The sequence below is a fragment of the Vidua chalybeata genome, chromosome 2 (genome assembly GCF_026979565.1).
Source record: "Vidua chalybeata isolate OUT-0048 chromosome 2, bVidCha1 merged haplotype, whole genome shotgun sequence".
Classification (NCBI taxonomy): Eukaryota; Metazoa; Chordata; class Aves; order Passeriformes; family Viduidae; genus Vidua; species Vidua chalybeata.
In genome coordinates, this window is record NC_071531.1 from 74,102,651 (window position 1) to 74,122,918 (window position 20,268).

The following is a 20,268-nucleotide window of genomic DNA, read 5'->3' on the forward strand; positions in this document are numbered from 1 at the left end:
GATACCACAACTAGCACATGTGCCATCCTTTGGGAATCTCTGAGTTAATACAGCATCTAGTCTGGCATCCATCCACTTTTGCACAACAACTCATCTAACCCAATTTCCCATCATCTTTGTTAACTGTCCTACAGCTGTGGGCAGAAAAATTCCCCAGGGGCCTGCAGCCTATTTCTTTTCTCTCTCTTTCCTGACACTCACATAAAATACACTCTGTTTTCACCACAGAAGGCACTGAAACAGGAGGAAAATGCCTCCATTTTTGCTGACTAATAAGCATGCCTCTGATCAGATGTGACCACCTTCCCATGACATGCTGACCCAGTCATGAGCTGTGCTCCTACAGTACCACAAGTTCACCGGTGCCCACAAATTTCCTGTTTGTGGACACCATGGTCAGATCAGAGCAGATGCACTACAGCACAAAGTCTGAGGGTGCTGCACTGAAGAATAGATTACATCATGTGCAGCCTTGAAACACCCAGTGCTGTCCTCAAACAGGACAAGAACCTCACAGCAGTCAGAAAAAATGGCTCATACTTGAAAATCCCGAGTTGAACTTCATAGGTGGAAAATAGACTTAAGAGCTGAAATCAAGTTTTAATATCCCATGTCAATTAGGAATTCTTGCATATTATATTTTGTATTTACTACCTAATTATAACCTCAAACTGTTTTAAATGCACTAAACACACAGCCCCACCATCAACCCTGATGATGACTTCTATAATAATAACCTATAATAAGGATATGATAATTTATGAAAAGAATTACCCTATTTTCTTGGTTTTACCATCTTTGCATTTCAGTGAACCTCCCCTTTCTTTTAAGAATCTTTGGAGACTACTAAAAGATAGATGGCATGCATAATAATACTATATATTTTCAATTTTAAGTATTTTATATATTTGTTCCAGTTAGGTATCCATGGAATTATGATAAATAGATGAGCCTAAGGTGAATTAGCAGATATTATAAACAGATCTGCAGCTTCATTTAATCTGAGTGCAGAGACCCAAAAGCAGACAAAGTCACTACATTATTTTAATCTATACGAATGCTGAAGATTAGTCTTTTTCTCTCTCGTTACACATCCTCCCTTAAAAGAGAAAATTTCCATGCCCAAATGACTTCAATTCGTTCCACATTCTGCTACATCTTCTCATTCATCAAAGGTCATCAGCCTCATCTAATACATTTCAAGTTGGGTATCTCAGGATGCTTTAACAAACAGGAATTTGTCTGAGCTTGGCTGGGTTCCCTCAACTGCACCCTCACCCACCAGTTGTGGATGACTGGTACTAGCCAACTGTAAAGCACTGTTCCTGAACAAGTAACAATTGTTAAAATAAAAAAATTAGAGTTTAGGCTATGTATTGTTCTGGGCTACTATCAAAGGAAGCACTCGCATGAAAATACAAAAGCAGGAAACAGTAAAAAAGTACATTCCCTGGCACCAGCTCTTTGCCAGCTTCAGTCTTCACTGCATACCGTATCACACCAATAAATAAAAGGTGCACTATGAGCAGCTTTAAAGCAAAAACAAATGACAAAAAACTAAAACAAAACCCAAACCAAACAGCCACCCCCCTACTCCAGAAAAAAAAAAGAAAAAAAAAAAAAAGAAAAACACCCAAGCAGACTGAAGATTAAAGCATTAAACAATTGGGACAAGAAAAAAACCTTAACAGAGGTCAATGTTGTCCTTGAGACAACATTTTTATTTCAGTTGTCAGCTTTGAAAGCCAGATATATACAAATGTCAGTAAATGCAAAAGGTAAAAATTAGTACTCTTATACAGACATACTCACTGGCTTTCCAGAGATTCTCACTTTTTTTTTTAAATTATGTACCAAGGTTATAATAATAAAACACAAGGAAGAATACCAGTTTTAATAGCATGCTGATTTACTTATACAAAACTGCAAATTATTAATTTTCAGTTCACTTCTGGACTCCTCCTCCCATCTTGCATGCCTCTGGAATGATCCAAACAGCACCAAGGCGTGGCTGGACAAAGAGCACACTTGACACTTCTGTGTGAGGCTCCAAGACAAAAATCAGCTCTTGGATGCATATTTCTAGTAACACTGTTCACAAGGCCTTAAGCTGAAATTGCACAGCAACCATTAAAAATTTTAACATCAAAACAGTCAAGAGGAAAGCTCATGTCTTTACACAGTTTGATGGGTGAAGGTATGGGTGTTAACATCTCTGAAAGGGGTCTGAATGTCTCTACTGACTGAGGGCAGCAGGTTTGTTGCAGAGCCCTGACACCTTGGCTCCTGAAACAGACACGGGTCTGCACAAGCCTGAACTTCTGAGCTTTGGGGTAGAACAGTAGGTTCAAGGGGGCAGGATGTGGTAAGTGGTTCGGGAAGGCTGAACCTTCCTAATGCCTCGGCAATGGGGAAAGGAAGGGGGAAACGTGCGGCCGGGAGTTTAGGATCAAGGGAGGCTGCGCCCTCCGAAACCTGGAGAGAGAAAACCCTGCGGGTGTGTGCCCCAGTGGACTCTCCCCCTTAATTCAAATAAAGCTGAAGGACTTTTCTGTCTCCTGTTTGGACATAAAGCTCTGGCGTTTGTGGATTTTCCTGACACAGTGAACAAAACATATGCATCGTAACACACAGTCTTCACTAAGTTCTTCCTGACTGTTTCTATATTCTTTCTGATATGCACAAAGTACGTAAGAAACAAGCAGGCAATGCTGTCAACGAAGCATACAACACTTAAACACAAATTAGACACATAAACACTATTTAGGCTAAAAATAAATCCCTGGAGATAAGGTCAACTAATTGTAGCCATTACATTTTTAAAAATATGCTTTTAAAAAAGAAAACACATTTTAAAATCAAACCATGACATCCACAACTACCTAGTTTTCTGTTTTCGCCTTAAATTGCATGAATGCTTTCAAAAGATTACAAAAATATACTCATCACGATACAAGTTCTGCTGAGTAATTGGTATTAACATATCTATTTTCAGCAGTTTTATGTGACAAATCCATCATCTTTCAGCTTGTTTAGGCTGAGAACAATCCAAAATAACTACAGTGTCAACACTCTGTGTGTGAACATTCATTTCAGAGACAGAGCCCTTTGCAAAAGCCTGATTGTGCTTTAAGCTTTCTTCCCAAATTCGAACTAATTTTTTATAATATTTTTTCTGTAAGGAAGAGTCTGTGCTTTTGCAACTGCTCACACAAATCTGTGTTATCTGTCCTGCTCAGAGTCACAGGCACTGAATTCCATTTCTGTTCTTAGTCATGCATGGCTCACTCTCCATGCCCACAGCATCTCCTGTCACTCTCAGCACTGCTAGCAATGTAAAGTCAAGCCTGACCTAATATGCTCCCCTGGAACAGAAAGCAAAAATAAACACACAAAGATGGGCCAAATGCTAGCAACCCTGAGTTCAAATTTTACCCATCTTGCCTAGCATCAAATAGGCCACTTCACTTGCTGCTTCACCTCCTCCCAGTCCATGTGAAAGGCTCTTGTAGGCTTGTGCATCTTTCAATTTCCATCTGACTTTGCTGCCTGGCGTTGTTACTGAATACCTTATCAAGCCCCAAATAGGTTGTATCCACTCTCAATTCAATCAAATAATTGAATCAGGTAAGGTTCTGCGATTTGCTTGATGCAGAACATTTAGAAGACATAGTTTCCTGATTAGTTACTTCAGGATGTGAAAAACGAGGTTCATTCTCCTGGTAAAATTTACAAGTTTATTAAAGGACAATAGGATACAAAAATAAAGCAAAGTTAACGGCCAGGTGCTTGGCATTCAGCCAAGAGCACACCTGCTATTTCAGAGACACCCTTTACACACCTTTTTTATTGCATCAGTCTATTGCATATTCATAAACAATTGTGCGTATTTAAACTTTTCTCCAAACTAGTTTACATGGCTTCTCATTGGGTCTGCCTTTTTAGAGCATGCACATTTCTTGTCTGTGATAACAAAAATGGCTATTCTGTTTTTATTATCACCTCCAGCTTGGGTTTTGGTCTGTACTTTCTACAGAAGGCAGGTGCTGATAGTTGGCATATCAGTAGCAGGGGTTTTCATCATACTTTCATTGGGTATTATCCAACCAAGCAGGCAGCTCAATTACCACGAGTGTAACTATATCAGCTATTTCACTACAATGTCTAAGTTTAGTTAATAGCAGAAATAAAAACTGTTTCTTTATAGCAAAGTTTCCTTAACATTATACATATAGCATCCATTTTAGTATTTGCAAAATGCCAATATTATAATATGTATTTATAACAATGAGATCTGTGCATGAGCCTCTGAAACCCACTACTGAGGGCAAACTGAGGAAATACAATAGGCTTTCCATCTCTCATATCTTGTGCTCTGTATAGCAATAGTGCATTTATGCCATAGTTTTCCCATTAATAATGCTGCTTTGTGTTAGCTGTCCTCAGATGTTGCACACCAAATCCTAGCTAGCCGACTAGCTGTTTCCAAACTCACCCTTTTTCCTTAAACATTTCTGGAGAGAGGACTTCAAAAGAGGAACCATCCTATGATACTAGGTCAATTAATCTCCATGTCAGCCTGAGGGCAATACAGAGGCAGGCAGAGAGGGAACTGGCAGGATGGCAAAGATAAAGCAGCTGAGTAGCACAGTTCAGTCAGGAACAGCACAGTGCTGAGCACGAGCTGACAGCCCCTCAGTACTGCCATGGCAGGAACACAAAGCAGGAGAGTGATTCATTAGTTTGACAAAAAGGAAAAAAACAGGATTAACAGTTATTGTTGACACCTACATAGATCCCCAACTTTTTTTTCAAAAACACTGAACTTGGCTTGGAAAATGGGCTTGGAAAAAACCTGGGCAATGACTTCTACAATCGATAATGATACACTGCAAAAATAGGATCAAGTGTATTAGGAATACACTTCTATGGCTCTGCTAGGGGGAAACCTACCTGCCTAAGGGGCACTCAGCTGCTGGAAAATCTGCAGCAACTGAACCAAAGTGCCAAGAAACACATTAATAGGGAGAAATTTGATATTGGCTCTGCAGAGGGCTGGCTGAAAAGCGTAATGTTTTTTCCTAACTGGCATCTCTAACCTCTGTGATACTACAAATGCTTCTGCTGAGTGACAGCAGTATCCCTTTGTAAATGATGGGGAGGATTCCAGGGCTACTAGCAAGGAAAGTAATGCAGCTCCTAAAATTCCCACCTATGCCCACATGAAGCCCCAGATTTCTCTCCTACACTGAAAAAAACCATTCAGGGATTACAAGAGCAATAATTTTATGCAAGAGAAGAAAAAGCAAGAAAGAATCCACTGACAATCAAAGCTTTGGTACTGTGCTAAGATCAGTTCCTTGAGCTTCCTAAAGACAAAAAAACCTAACTATTCACAGCCCCTCTGAAGCTCAGCTGCGTGAGTGTGATATACACTAAGCAGAAATGAATAGCTGGGTCAACAATTTAAATATAGCAGACAATAAATCCAAAATCAAAGTGGATTAGAACTGAGTATACAGAGACTCTCCAGAAAATGCTTAAGGTCTGATAATAGTAAAAATTAAAATTACTGCTTTAAGAAAATTTAGTTTAGTTCACAGCTGTCCAATAGGCTACCTCAGGAACACGTACATTGCACTATTTAAAATGAGACTTTTTTATTCCATCACAGAGAAGCAGATAATACACTGCATGCAATAAAACAGGTACCACAAACCCTGGTACCATGGACCCCCACAGTTTCTTTCAGGGGCTGCAATGCCCAAGAACTGCTCTGTGGGAGCCTAGCAATAAGGACAACAAGCTAACTAAGAGCAGAAAATTGTGCTCCAACACATTCCTCCATGCCTTCTCTCACATGACAAACAAGTAAGAGACAGCCTCACCCCATCATTCACAAGGAGATTTGGTTATATGTGTGACTAAATACTCAAGTGAAAATCTTTCTCCATATTAAAAAACTTAAATAAAAATCCACACATGGTAAAGTGTCACAAATCTGATATTCCAAGGGAGCAGAAGTAATAATAAAACATGTTAATTAATTATGGGGACAAATACTCCAGGTTCAAGCAACCTGAGAAGAACCAGCGATTAACTAACAGTATCTCTGGGACAAATAATTTTCCTTTCCCCATAACTAATTTATCTTTTGTCAGTGGGGTGCTCCATACATGGAGATTTAACTTTATGGCACATTAAAGTTTAGCTGTATCATATTACTTAGTAACTTACAGGACAGGATCATTTACAATTTTGCCTCAAGGCCTCAGAATCCAGCTTAAAACTGAGACTCTGAAAATTAAACTACCGTGATCTGGCCAAATGCCAATCCCAAGGCCACTGCCCACAGCAACTTTCTTTTCCTCAGGCTACCTTAGCAGAACTTCTAATAATGTTCCTGAAGATGTGGTCTAACATTATCCATTTAATTAGACAAGCTCTTCTTATGACAAAGAACAGAATGAGCCAAGTAGTCATTCATATCAGACATGAACAACGTGTTGGCCAACTGTGGAACATCTGAGCACGTTTCACACAGTTTACAAATATGTGCCTTTGGCACAACAGGGTCATCAAGTTATTGCTATGACTGTAAGACAGCCAATATAAGTTAACAAAACCTCTTCTCATACTTCTCTTTCTCACCTTGCTTGCCTGATCTCATTTGGATTAAATTTTACAGCCTGTATTTGTTCAGTAGGTCCCAGGTCCTCCCCTCTGTGCCTCGCTCTACTGGGCACAGTATGAAGACCTTGAAAGCCATGACCCTGCTCACAGTCCAAAACAAACCACACAAAGAAAGAATAGTCCTGCCCCAATGAGGTACCCAGGATCACCCTAGAAGGCCTCACAGCCCACCACATGGGTAAGGCTCAGTGACAACTTGTTCCCATACAATAGCACCTTTAACTTTTAAAACCAGTTATTCAATACATCCTATATGTTAAAATGTCCATCTTCTCTAGAATGGCTGCCTGCCAAAAACAAGCCATCACAAAGCATCTCACACACCCTTTTTGATTTCATTACACATCCGTGTTTTCCAGACATTTAAAAATCCTCACAGTATGTGCTAGTTTTAAGATACAGCTGAAGTTTGTCTTCACTATTCACTCTGGGTCTAAGTTCACTACTGAGCAGTTTCCTACAATAGCTTTTGTAATACACTCTATTTAATTTTGAATGATGAGTAGCAGCATTTCACTCAACTTCAAAACCACACATCAGCAAGACATTCAATCACTTTATTTTAACAACAATTTGTTGTTCATTCTAGAAATTCAAGTCTGGCAAGCTTTTTAATATGCATGAGTACATTTCACAGAAAGCAAAAAGCGTGTTTCCCATTCTGCTCAGCATGTTCAAGTCCTATCTTCTCCACAGAAACGAACCAGTTTGAAAGGAAAATCCCCAATACAAAAATTAATACAAAAGGGTATCCGAAATCCAGTCATTGACACTGATAAGCAAGGGGAAGTGGGGCAAGAAGATAAGCAAAGATAAGCAAAGAAAGTGGGGCAATTTCTAAACCTCCATTAGAGATGGGATACTAATTTTTCCATTTGCTGTGAAACAGATTTTAGAAACATAATGGAAAGGGGGAAAATTGCATATTACCATGCATGCAAGAAAAATGTTTGAAATATCCTATTTATCTTCCCACTCTAAGGGATGTGGATTCTTTTGTACTCCTTGATGATGTGAATCACAGATCAGCATTCTGGGAATCAATCCTATTCCCATTTACCAGTGTAATATGATCATTAAGCATAATTAACACATGATATTTCATTACTGCCATGGACTTGGACCAGATCTGATATGTAAATATTTGCCAAACTGTACATCTTAGTGCCCAGTGCTACACAATGGTGTAACTTAAGACACTCACTTGATTTGCTTTCTCTTCTGGGGACAGAGTTAAGGCTGCTGTGGGAATTCTCACTTTCATAACATGAGGCAGCTTAAACATTATAGATGATGTTACATTAATTTCTGCAGTATCAAATTTTAAAGGTGTGGAAACAAGATGAAAGAGCTCACAATACAGCCATCATTTCAAGAGGCATTAGAATGAACAGAAAGAAAACTCCTGGAACAAGTAACAACCATTTCAATCTTCCCCAACTATCTTTTCCCTAGTGCACTCAATCACCCAGCTCTCCTAGGACACAGTAATCAAGAAACCACCATTCTGTGTGATTCAGAGCGTGGCACACATGCAAAAGGTAATCAGAAAAATCATTGCAAGATGCAAACACACAGCAGCCTTATGGAGAGACTTTTTATGACCAAGAAAAGACTCTTTATAACAATCTTAAATTCTACAGCATGAAATTTCATAGGTTCTTTATCTTACATACTGTAATATTGTGTCTCATCTACTACAAATACAGATGTTACCTGTGTTGATGCCTAACACTCCTCACCTATCTTTTCATTCTTTGTCTTGCAACAGAAATATCAGGAAGCTATTCACATCCGTGCTGGTTTGGGGTTTTGAGGTTAGTTTTCTTCACAGTGGCTGGTATGGGGCTGAGTTTTAGATTTGTGCTGAACAGAGGGTTGATAATATAGAGATGGTTTTGGTGGTGGTGAGGAGGGTTTACGCAGAGCCAAGGCCTTTTCTGCTTCTTGTATTGCCACGGCGAGGAAATTGGAAGTATGTGGGAAATTGGGAAGAGACACAGCTGGGACAGCTGACCCCAACTGACCAAAGTGATATTTCATATCATATAGCATCATGCTCAGCATATCAAGTGAGGGAAGAAGGAGAAAGGGAGGAAGATTGGAGAGATGGCTTTTGTCTTCCCAAGTCACCATTACATGTGATGGGCCCTGCTCTCCTGGAGGTGGCTGAACACCTGCCTGCCCACAGGAAGCAATGATTTAATTCCTTGCTTTGCTTGTGGCTTAACCCATGAGTTTTCCAGCTTTTACCCTTCCAGTTCTCTCCCCAGTCCCATTGGTGGGGGAGTGAGTGAGCAGCTGTGTGGGGCTTGGCTGTTGGCTGGGATTAAACCACAACCATGTCCAACATCAAATGTACAGATTTTAAGCTAGTTGTATACCTCCTATTACTGATTTTTCTCTTGGAAACACACAAGTCCTAGAAGTGAAATTTTCCACAGCAGTTAGACAACAGAACTATTGCCTTGACATTGAAAACCCTCTCAGGATATTTCCCAGTCCTCTCTTAAATAAACAGTATCCCTAAATCAATGCATCTTTGCTGTATCCCCAAGACTGAGCCATTGAGCAGCATCACCTCTAATGATGATTTACACAAGACTATAGGAAAGCTCCAGCATTCCTTTTTCATAGCCTCACCTAACATGTTCTTAGCTTTTCCCAGTTGCAAGGAGATTCTTTCCCTTCATAGACCATAATCTCTCATCACTCATCCCAAAATGTACAACAGTAGATGTTCTTTGCCTGCAGCTGTCATGACAAGTTTTACACAGCAGCACAGAAGTATGAAACAGTTCTTGGCAAGCCAAGTACAAGAGTGGACTATTAGCTCTCTGTTGCTCTCACTGCTTGGATTTATCAAACTGCAGTCCATGAAGCCTTTGGCAGAACACATGGCATTCAGCAGAAAGGTGGATCACCTTGCTTTCCCTAAAGGAGCAGAAGTTGCTTCTTCTACTGTGTCAGAAACTTAACGAAAGGTAAGCAGTGCCACTCGCTCCTAGCCAAGGCTAAATCCCTGAAGAACATCAGGAATGTAAAAACCAAAGCAATGGGCCTGCAGCTGTAGTAAGACACCTAACCCCAGGGGAGCCCTGAATGAGTTCCTCCAGAATGAGTCTGTTTTTCTAAGCCTGTTTATAGACCTTTGCACAAAAGGATACAACTTATGTGGACTAATGGAAGAGCTCTCAGTAGGAACCTTGTTTCGTTCTTCCCTGCTTCCTTTCCCTACAAATGTCACAGGTAAGGAAACAGAGGAAGAGGAATATTCACATATAATGAACAGGATTATTGTCCTCTTCTGTTACATTTCCTTCAGTACTTATGGCAGCACTTGGACACGATCCCAACAACAACCATGTTACTCTGGACTCTCTCAGCATTTGTAGCAAGAAAATAATACATTACAAAAAGGTTTTGTAAGGGCTCAGGGTTAGACCAACTTGTCTTCCCTTAATGTCAATGTAAGCAGTTTTAAAGATAAAGCTTAATGACTCCAAGAATCCTTCACCAAGATCTTACTTACTGGGGTAACTGGATGAACACCAAGGAAAAAGTCACAGGCCAAACCTGGAAAGAAGAAGAAGAACAAAATGAATTTTTGTTGACCCCCTTCCCACCACAAACATAATTAGCTTAGGAAGACAGAAAGGAAAGAAGCAGAGAGATTTAAAAACAAACAGGAAAAAATTCCACCTGCTTCTGAACAAAAGGAGTAAATCTTAACACTGGTCTCCAGGGCATAATATACTGATTTGATCTGGACTTAAGTTTAAATAATGGCAGTAGGCAAAATATTAAAACAGACTTACAGAAACTGAAGGGAAAACGGAGATCACAGGGAAAAGCAAAAGCTGTGTGTCTATGAAATCAGAAATACTAGTAAAAAAATCCAGTGCTTCTACCCCCTGGCATTTTGGTCCCCCATCCCCCATTATCACCAAGAGTCATGATGACCTGCTTACAGCAGCCAAACTAGAAATTAAGCTAGACCCTTCCTGATAAACTCTCCTCCAGTAGCCTTGCTTTCTGACTGATGTCACCTTTGCTTCTAGTACAACAAAGAGTCCTTTGCTTCTAGGACAACTGCTGAAGTCAAAACCACACAACACAAACCAGCCCACTCTATCATACTGGAGCTTTCAAGCCTGTAATAGCATCACCCCAGTGTTAAAAGGGTGCTACAGTTAGCAAAGTGAGACTAGGATCTCCTTCAACCACATGAGGAAAGACATGGAACAGTACCATCTCTACTGTTTAAAAGCCCATCAATATTACTGCAGCTGCAAACAAAAAAAGAATTGCAGACTAAGTATTTTTTTAATTGGGATTATTCACCAAACTTGTTCAATGGAAATGTTTCCATCATTCCATTGTTGTTGATTTTTAAACTAATGTTTTCCCTTTGCCTTCTTCACTGTATCAAGTAAGACAATGAAACACTGCTAATGATTTCACAGTCTATTTACTTACTTGCTTGAGCACATGGACACTTCAAGAGATCATACACATCACTTCTATACATCTTCCTTAAAATTAACTAAATACTATATGAACTCATCACCAATGTCATGTTTCATGGCAAGCACTTGCAGACATCAACCCAACCTAACTAGCTCCCCAGTGACACAGGTGACAACAATTTCAGCCACTGAAGTACTCATATTAAAGTCAAGGGTAGCTAAGCAATAACTATTAAATAATAAAATATTTTTTAATTGAGAATTAAATTAGCCAAGATTCCCACAGTTCCATTGTGTAGATGTAGATGGGTCAAACTGCTATCACACACATTATGCTGTTAGCTACACTTATAGATGAACTTTCTTTACCACTGTTGTAAGCCAGTTATGAACAGAGCACAATCTGTAGCAAAGGCAGAAATGGTCTGAGAGGAGCACTTCAAGTCATATAATTCTGTAAAACAGGTAAGTCCTAGCCATGTCAGAGGTACACCGTCTGGCTTGACAAAAGCCAGCTCTCCACAGTAAAATTAGGAAAATGAAATGCCTGCAAGAAAACTGTTAAAGAGGTCTTGTTGTTGGCCAAGGTAAACAATAATAAACTGAAAGAAACAAGACTCATCTGAGAGACCAGAACTGGTCAGATGAAAACTCATGAAGAGATGCCACTGAAGAGCTCAGTTCATACCCGCAAAGATTCGCTACGATGCTTGGGTAGGTACAAGATTGTTGCAAAAACTATGACGCGAGGAACAGCCACTCCACAAATCCTTCAAAAACTTGAACCTTTCACTATGTTTTCTACAAGAGTAGAGAACTGTACTCAGCAGCCAGCCAACCTGCTCAATCCACAGTTCACAGCAGAAGAAAGTAAGGAGACAAGTCTGCCTTATAAAGCAGGAGTCCTATAACATGAGGCCTAACAAAACCTAGAAGAAGAAAATGCCGATCTTTTCTCTTCTAGAAAGCTCAGTGACTGGTAGGCACTTATCTCCTGCTAACCATTAGGCACATCACCACACCTCTCCTCTAACCTAAAGCATTCTTGTCTCCCAGTTCCTCAAACCATGGCCCAAGGGCAAGCAAAGTCTGTTTGCTTTTGTAAATAGGTGCTTTGGACCAATGTCATCATCAGAGGCAAGTACCTACTTTGGTTGTCCTTGACAGTTTCAAGCTTGCCATGGGGATATTTTGTACCTGAAGTACGAGATGAGCGTATTTTATCAATAAAATTAAAACCTTCAGCTCTAACCACTTACAGATCTTTGAAGCAGAAACTGGGCTGTCCAATGATACAAGCAGAAACAGTCTGGTAGTGATCTTCTAAAAAAGACTTAAGAAGAACGTGGAGCAATGAACATCACTTCTCAGTATCTCTTAAAAGTAAAGGAGGGGGATGACTTTGCACCTTCAAAACAAACAAAGATCTTAAGAAGATTTTGATAAATTACTTTCAAATTTTAAAAACAGAGGAACTAAATAGTACTAGCTAAAGCAGAGAGAAAAGAGATTCCTGAATGAAGAAACATTTCTCTTTAAAGAGCTCTTTAAAAAGCAGTTCAGAAAAAAACAACAACATATCCAAATTACTTGGATCAGCTTTGTTTCCTTTGTGTGGTTTAATGTAGAAACAGCAAGGAAGAAATGGACTAAAGATAGCAAAACTGTTCTGTTCTTACCATAGAAAGAACTTCCTCAGCTCTTCAAAGAGGAACTGATGGAGAACAGAACTGAAGCTAGAGACTAAATAGCTGTGAAAACCAAGCTATGATGAAACACAACCAGGATTTTTTTGTTTTCATAAAAGAAAGCAAGATGCAATAGAGATTGTTTGGGTGTCCCTGGAGAGTAGGCAGCTGAAAATGGATTTTTCAGGGCAAACTGACTGCTTTAAGAAAGATATCTTAAGAAATTATTTTGAGAAAAACAGAATGAAAAGGAGATAGTTTCTTTTATAAGTCTTGAGAGGCACTTTGTGGTGACCATTCACCAGGAAAATGGTGCGTCAACATGGAACTTGGAAAACTGAAAGCCATCCAGATGAATTTGCATTGGTGTGGGAAATTAAGACTCAGTTCTCATTTCCTCCTCTTGGTTCTCCCTAGAAAATCCCTTTTCTACTTCATGGTCCTTTTTACTTTGCCTTCTATATAACTAGAATAGAGCACACATCCAAGAAGCTCCTCAATGAAGTCTCTTCCTCTACAGGTAGTCATATCGCTCTATGGATCACTGGTCCCAGGCAATTACTTTTACCATGGCCTTCATATCCTAATCTCTGACCATATTCACCTGATATCCCATCCTCAGTCTTCCCACATGAAACAGGAGCAGTTTCAGCGTGTGGGATTTAGCTGATCTTCCATCCTGAGTAGGTGTGAGGGGAATATATTCCCAGAGTTGCAGTTCTTCCCCCTTGCTCTTCATCTTTGATGGCACCCAATAGCTCAGTATTAGTTGTCTGTGCTATTTATATCCTCCCTATAGATGCCTCTGCTGCTGTCCACAGTGTCCCAGGTTCTGTGAATGTAAAGTCTTGCCAGTCCTGCTGCTTTCTCCACTGCTGTGAAACAGATCAGCAAGAGCTTTTCTAACACTCAGAGCCACCGTTACTTGGCAAAACTTTGTGAGACAGCACAGCAGCACTGGAGAGATACAAAAGCTCTGATATATGAAAGAAAATCACTTAATTTATACATGGAAGGTTTCCTTTACAGGCTTTTAGGTCAGCCATTTTGGTTTTTATTTTACAAGGAGACATGCTCCCAGCTGTATGTTAATACAGGTCTCTTCTACTGCCAGAACCATTATCCCATTCCCCTAATGGTATTTTGTCCACATGTATATAAATACATATAAACAACACTGTGCAGACTGTCCTCCAGTGGAAACAACGTACTAGACATTCTCAGAACATTGCTTTCAATCCTTCACAACTTTAGCTGCACTTTCTTCAAACAAAGTCAGGTAACAACCTTCATTCACATATGGTTACAGTCTCAAAATAAAACTGAATGAAAAGCTGATTTTGAGATAAGTATATCTTTACAAAATCAAGGAACTGTTTAAAACAAAGCTGGATGAACATCCTGGGCAGAACCACCTTACACTGAACTGTATGCAGAGCTGTAAGTAAAAAAAAAAAGACCAGTAGAGAAACAGAAAGCAAAGTATGCTTTCAAAAACATTCTTGAATTATTTAACCTTTAGAAATGTGCAGATGAAAACAGAAAGTCTCCTCGCCTGTGTTCAACATGAGTTTGGAGTACAGCTGCAATCACCATAAATGTGATTGTCAGCATACTGCCGTAAGGCACTTGAGGAGACAGTACTGACTACCCAATTGCACAAGACAAGTCACTTGGGCTCTTCCCACCAGTGGCCTAAAACCAGGACTCCTCCAACTTCAAGCTTTGCCTCTCTCAATCCTTCAGGTCAAATGAATTTAAGTAAGAGTGAAATTAAAGAACAACAAATACAGGAGAGTTCACAGAGCCCTCTGCTCTCTAAGATCTGTACTGATTCCTGTTCCCTAGTACAGAATCTCAAAATTTTGAGCTAAGTCTCTCCTTCAAACCTGCTGACAGGGTGTGACATTTCAGCTCTCTGTTCAGTGTACCACCTCATCCTTCCTTTCCAGCCCTTCCTCCCAGGGGAGGGCTGCAGACTTCCTCTCCCTTAGCCTAGTGCCTCCTCAAGGCTCCTGCCTTCCCACGCACTCCCCTCTGAGCTCCTTCTCCAGTCTAGCCCTACCTCCTGCCCAGACACACCACACATGGGTAATGCAGCTCTTGTGGTCCTGTGCCTGCATGAGGTTGATATATTCCATCATACCCTCACTGTGAGCTTACACAGACCAATCCAAGCACTTGTAAATCAGTGAGGACAGCCCAGGGCAAAGGCAGTTCTGCTTGAGCAATATCAGAGTAGAAAATAAAGCCCAGTTAACACAGTTCAGCTGATTCTAGAGACACACAGTCACTCTGCCTCAAAAATATCATCAGCTTTTTACTAGTTAATCCAGTTTGTTTCCCCTTTTGCACTTGTAGCAGGGATCATGGAAATAAACACCCAGCTACTAGTCACTTCCACCTTCAGAAATATCAGGCATTAGACCAGCATGACAGTGTTTGCATTAGAAAGGAGAACTCTGACAGCAAAAGGGAAAAGTGCTTTCAAAAAAACTTTAATAGGTTTTCCTATTATACCTTTTGAAACAAATATTAATGCAAACTTCAAGTCTTTTAAATGTATGTTACTACTTCATGGTTATCATAATATTACATCATATTCACATCACTGTAAAGAAATGCTAAGCTTAATTAATACCTTTGTCCACTTAAAGGCTTATTGGAGCATATGTTTATGATTTAATCTGCCCCATCTGCCGGGAGCTATCCCTATAACATGCCTGTCTGTTTTATACTCTTGATTTTAAAAACTTTTCAACAACAGAATTTTTTCACCCCTCCTCAACAGGCAGTCTAACAGACTAATACATCCCACTGGCATCAAAACACAGCTCATTACTTACTCGGGATCCCACATTTCCTATCTGTTCTTTCTTCCATGTGAAGCACAGTCAGACGCCTCCTTTTTTACTGGGCTCGCAGACAGTAACACTTTGCAGCAGATGGGCTTTGCCCAAGGATCATGTCTCATTCTACACACTCTAGCCCTCAAGGTTTATTTTTTGACAGCAATAAATGTAAGTGTTTGGAATATCATCAGAAAACAGAGGGAAAGGTGAGGTAGGGCTTGAAAGACATTTAAGCAACAGTGCTGTCCAGCTGTGTTAACACTTAACTCACAGGGACATCACCTTCCCAGAAACACCTGTGCAAAGAGGAAAGCATCCACCATCTTTCACTGGAGAAGAGAGTCCAGCCTCATGACAAACACACCACAGAAAACATGTCACTGAACCACAGAAAGTAACCCACAGGACAGATTTGATGGGGCTTTTTTCCCAGGAAACACAGCACTGACATTCAGCAATGCACGTTTCATTGAGGGAGGCTACAAGAAGCAGCAGAAACAGCCTCTGGAAGTCAGCTTTAGGAGATCAGGAGCGATGAAGAGGAAGGGCACTAGTGATACCTGTAGTCTCCAATAAAGTATCTTGTTAACATCTGAGTAAAATACACAAAAGTTTTTATCTTACCAACAAGTACTCTTCCTCAAAATTAAATTCTAACATGCATTGCACTAAGTGAAGAGATGGCACTTCCTGAGCACATGCCTACTTTTCCACAATTTCACTGCCATGTAGAGAGGAAAAGACAAATATCTATTTCTGATCCACTCACATTCTCTGGGTATTGCTAAGATGGCCTCACCAGGACTGACTCAATGCTAAGGTCTGTTAACGACCACAGCACAAATGGAGAAATGATCTGCTGGTCCTGGCATGTTTATTCTATCTTCTAGAGAGTCAAAGAAGAAAACCCTCAGATAAGAGCTATTCCCTGGTCATACACTGTCTTTCCCCAAGCTCAGCACCATGCTTTATTGTTATCACACTCCCTCCATGAAATTTGAAAGAGCATGGTTTGATCCATTCCCAAATGCATCCTCAAGTGATGTTACACCAAAAAGGCACTTTGTACCTTGAGAATCACTAAAGGAAAGTGAGTTTACAAAAAACCTTCACCTGCCCACACACACACCTCCCCAGCAAAAGCTGCAAGCATATTGGGGAAAGTTTTTAATTTAATTTCTTGTAGCATCTTAGCAACATATCAGCATCCCAAAACCTTCCTTCATTTTTCTATCTGGAATATTTACAAGTATTGCCATTGTTGTACACACCTCCTTCCTTCTCAGACCAAATGGCTGCTTGATCTCAGGATCAGAGAATTCACGTTGGAGCAGGCTCCATCATGTTCTTCCTTACACAGGGCCAGCCATGAGGTCCCAGCAGGACTTCATCTGCTTTGGCCTTGAAAACCTGCGAGGACAGACATTGCACAACCCCTCTGAGCAACTTGCTCCAGCATCTGACTGTCCTCCTTGCTGGAAATGACATCTATCTTGAGCCCCATTTCAACTTCCCTTTGTTGTCCCTCATGCAGTCACCATACAACAAATTGAAGAAGCTCTGTGTTCCTGAGAACCTCTTCTGAAGTACCAGGAGGTCTCTATAGGTCCCATCAAAGTTCTCTCTTCTCCAGGCTGAACAAGCCTAGTTCCCTCAGCATATGATCCTCATGTTGTACCAGGGCTCTGAGAGTACTCAAAGGCCTTTCAATGCTCTCTTTGCCTCACATGCAACCCTGCTCTCTGCTCATGGCACCAGGGACCCCATTTTAGCTCTGCCTGTGGCCTTCAGTGCCTGCCCAACCTGTGCTGTAGCTGTGCACAGCTGTGTGAATTCTGGTCCTGGACCCCGCTGATGCAGACCCTGACCTGAGATAATCACTTGCTTGGGTACTGGCTGCAGTCTTATTAAAATAGCCCTGAGTGTTGCCAGCTGCCTTCACTTCCAGGGCACAACGCTGGCTCATGCTCAGCCTCTTTAAAGCATTCTCATCTTTTTGTCATGCATCAAGAAATCTAGTGATATTCAACACAGAAAACTAGTGAGGCATCAGTCATTTGCAAACAGCACTATCCTGAAATATGATTAAAGGGAAACACTGAGGTGGGTTTTCAATCATAAAACCCAAGTATCTGAGGAATATTAACAGACTACTTCTAAGATAAGCAGCCACTTCTGCTCCACCTCTCTCAGAGTAATACCAAGACAAAGTCTTGGATTCTCTAGTGAAAACTTGCTAGTTTCACTTGTGACACAAATGTGAAAGTAACTCTTCCAGTCAGTGCTGCTGCCTCAGTGTTGGTTTGCTATTTTAATCTGTGCTCTTCCTGTGTTTCACTTTTCTATTCAGTTTTTTAGTTTGTGTCTTTGGGGAGACAGGGGTTAAACACTAAAAATACACAGTTGTGATGGAAATACCCTCATGGACAGGCTGAGGTCTGGCATGCTTTGGAAGAAAATAACTTAAAATAGCACAGAAAGCAAAGACTGTGGTATATGGATCTCTGATAGCTACTTTCTGCTAAAATAACCAAAATAGCTAAGATAACACTGACATTCACAGTGAACCCTCCTATCCTCCTCAACAGAGATGAACAGGGCCATTCTAACCTCAGAGCTTTGCCTGAATAATGCAAATGACATTGCATTTGTTATGTTCTGACTCCAAGGTCTTCTTATGCAGCTTTATTAATGAGAATTAGGTTTAAAGAAAGTGCAGGTACCCAAAACCAAGTGCCACAAGTCTTACAGCCCCATTATAGAAAAGGCTTTTTCTGTAGGATTTGCAATTTGATCATCACAGGTCTAAAAATATGGAAGGGAAAGATCTGGAGGCAGAAGCTATATTAGCTCCATCAGTTTTCATACTTGGAGCTCAGGAAAAATGCAAAATGGAAGCAAAGGACATAAAACTGCAAGGACAGATTTGTTTTTCCCTGGTGTTCCCAACATCACATTGATAATTTATCTTTTGACATTCTAAAAGTTATTGAGTGCTAACTTTGGCCCCACATTCAATGCCAACACAACTCATATGAATGCACACTTCAGTGGCTGCTATTCTTTGCAATTACACACCCTGGCTACAAAGCTTAACAAACAAACCATTAAAACAATTTGTGGCACCTGTTACTAACAACTTTGCTACAGGAACATGTTAAGTTTTGCCTTCCACAGGCAACGTTTAGGCCCATCTAGGAATGGGCCAAGAGCCCAAACAAACTGTGTGATTTGACTCCCATGGCTATTCTAGAGAATATTTAACTTCTACCAGACATATCCCAGGTGACTTATGCCCAAGTTCAGTGCAGTCAGGTAGGAAAATCAGTGCACCCATTCCTGTGGTTCAAACCACAGAACTATATAGTGTAAAAGCACAGAACGAAAGAGTTCATAGAAGGATTAAGTAGAGAAATGCAGGTCACCCCTGCAGTCTAATTTTTCCTTAACACAGCATCCCCACACCACAGGTCCTCCCCTGCGCCCATCAGAATTCCCTGGAGCCGAAGGCCTTCCCGAGAGGCAAACCTCAGAGAGCTCCCACCTCCCACCAGGAGCACGGTGACAGGCGCATATCCCAAGATTCAGCAAGAAAAGTTTCCAACAGCTCGAACAGGAAAAGGCCGTGCTGGAGTCAAGTTTTACATAAGAAGGGGGAAGGCAGGAACCGCTGGCACCGCGTCCGCGGGCGGCTGCCGAGCGGAGCTGTCAGCCCCCGGTGCGCTCCCACCGCGGCCGGGGCGCAGCCTCCCTCCCTTCACGCGCGCCCTGCGCTCTCCCAGCCCCTCACGCCCGCCGCACCTCGGGGGGTGCGCAAGGCCACAGCACCGGCAGCCCCCGCCTGCCAGCAGCGCTGTCCCAGGGGTGCTCTCCCCGGCGGCGGGGACAAATCCATCCCCAGCCGAAGCCATCCGCTCCCGTGCGGGATGGGCACCGCGGGCTCCCCGGCCGAGAGCAGGACCGCGCACGCAGACACCGCTGGGCTCGTCTCATCCCTCTGAACTAACTTTCCTGTTTCCGCAAAAATCACACAGGCACCGGAGGGGGTGGGGGGGTTATTGTTTCCAGCAAACACTCCTCACCCCTACGAGCCACCCGCACCCCCATCCTGCTGGGACCCCGCCGCTCGTTCCCCAGCATCTCCAGCGGCCGGGCCGGCATCCCGCGACCTCCGCGACGGGCAGCCCCCGGCACCCCCGCCCCGGGCCGCCCCGCTCCTGCCACCTCCCCTCTCCCAGGGCCGGGAATCGCCCGCAGGTCCCCGCCGCCCCTCGCCCCCGCGGCGCTGGCTCTCACCCGCGCGTCCCTGGGCCGGGCCGGATGGGGCCGAGCGCTGGGGGAGCGGCGGAGGTAGGGCAGGACACGGCCCCAGCTCCTGCCAGCGGAAACGGGAGGAGGGGCTCGGACCGGCGTTACCGAGCGGGGAGGAGCTGGGGGCGCTGCCCAGGGGAGGCTCCAGCCCCGCGGAGGAGGGAAGGGAGGGATGGAGGGAGGGAGTGCTGCCGGCCCCCTCCTCCAGCGTACCCCACCCGCTCCGTCCTACGCCCGCCGGAGCCTCTTTGGCAG

At 42.2% G+C, this 20,268-nt stretch overlaps 1 protein-coding gene across 3 annotated transcripts in view; it reads right to left on the bottom strand.

Moving 5' to 3' along the window:
- Nucleotides 1-20,068, bottom strand: part of TSPAN9 (tetraspanin 9) — a 168,470-nt gene extending 148,402 nt beyond the window's left edge. The window contains exons 1-2 of one of the 3 annotated variants that reach the window (XM_053935120.1): nucleotides 19,999-20,068; nucleotides 10,226-10,269 (exon numbers count right to left, since the gene is read on the bottom strand). The gene's annotated coding sequence lies outside the window, so the exon portion shown is untranslated. Of the gene's footprint in view, nucleotides 1-10,225; nucleotides 10,270-19,998 lie in introns of those variants that run through there. The other 2 variants (XM_053935119.1, XM_053935118.1) reach the window with 2 other exon arrangements.
- Nucleotides 20,069-20,268: the final 200 nt, after the last annotated feature.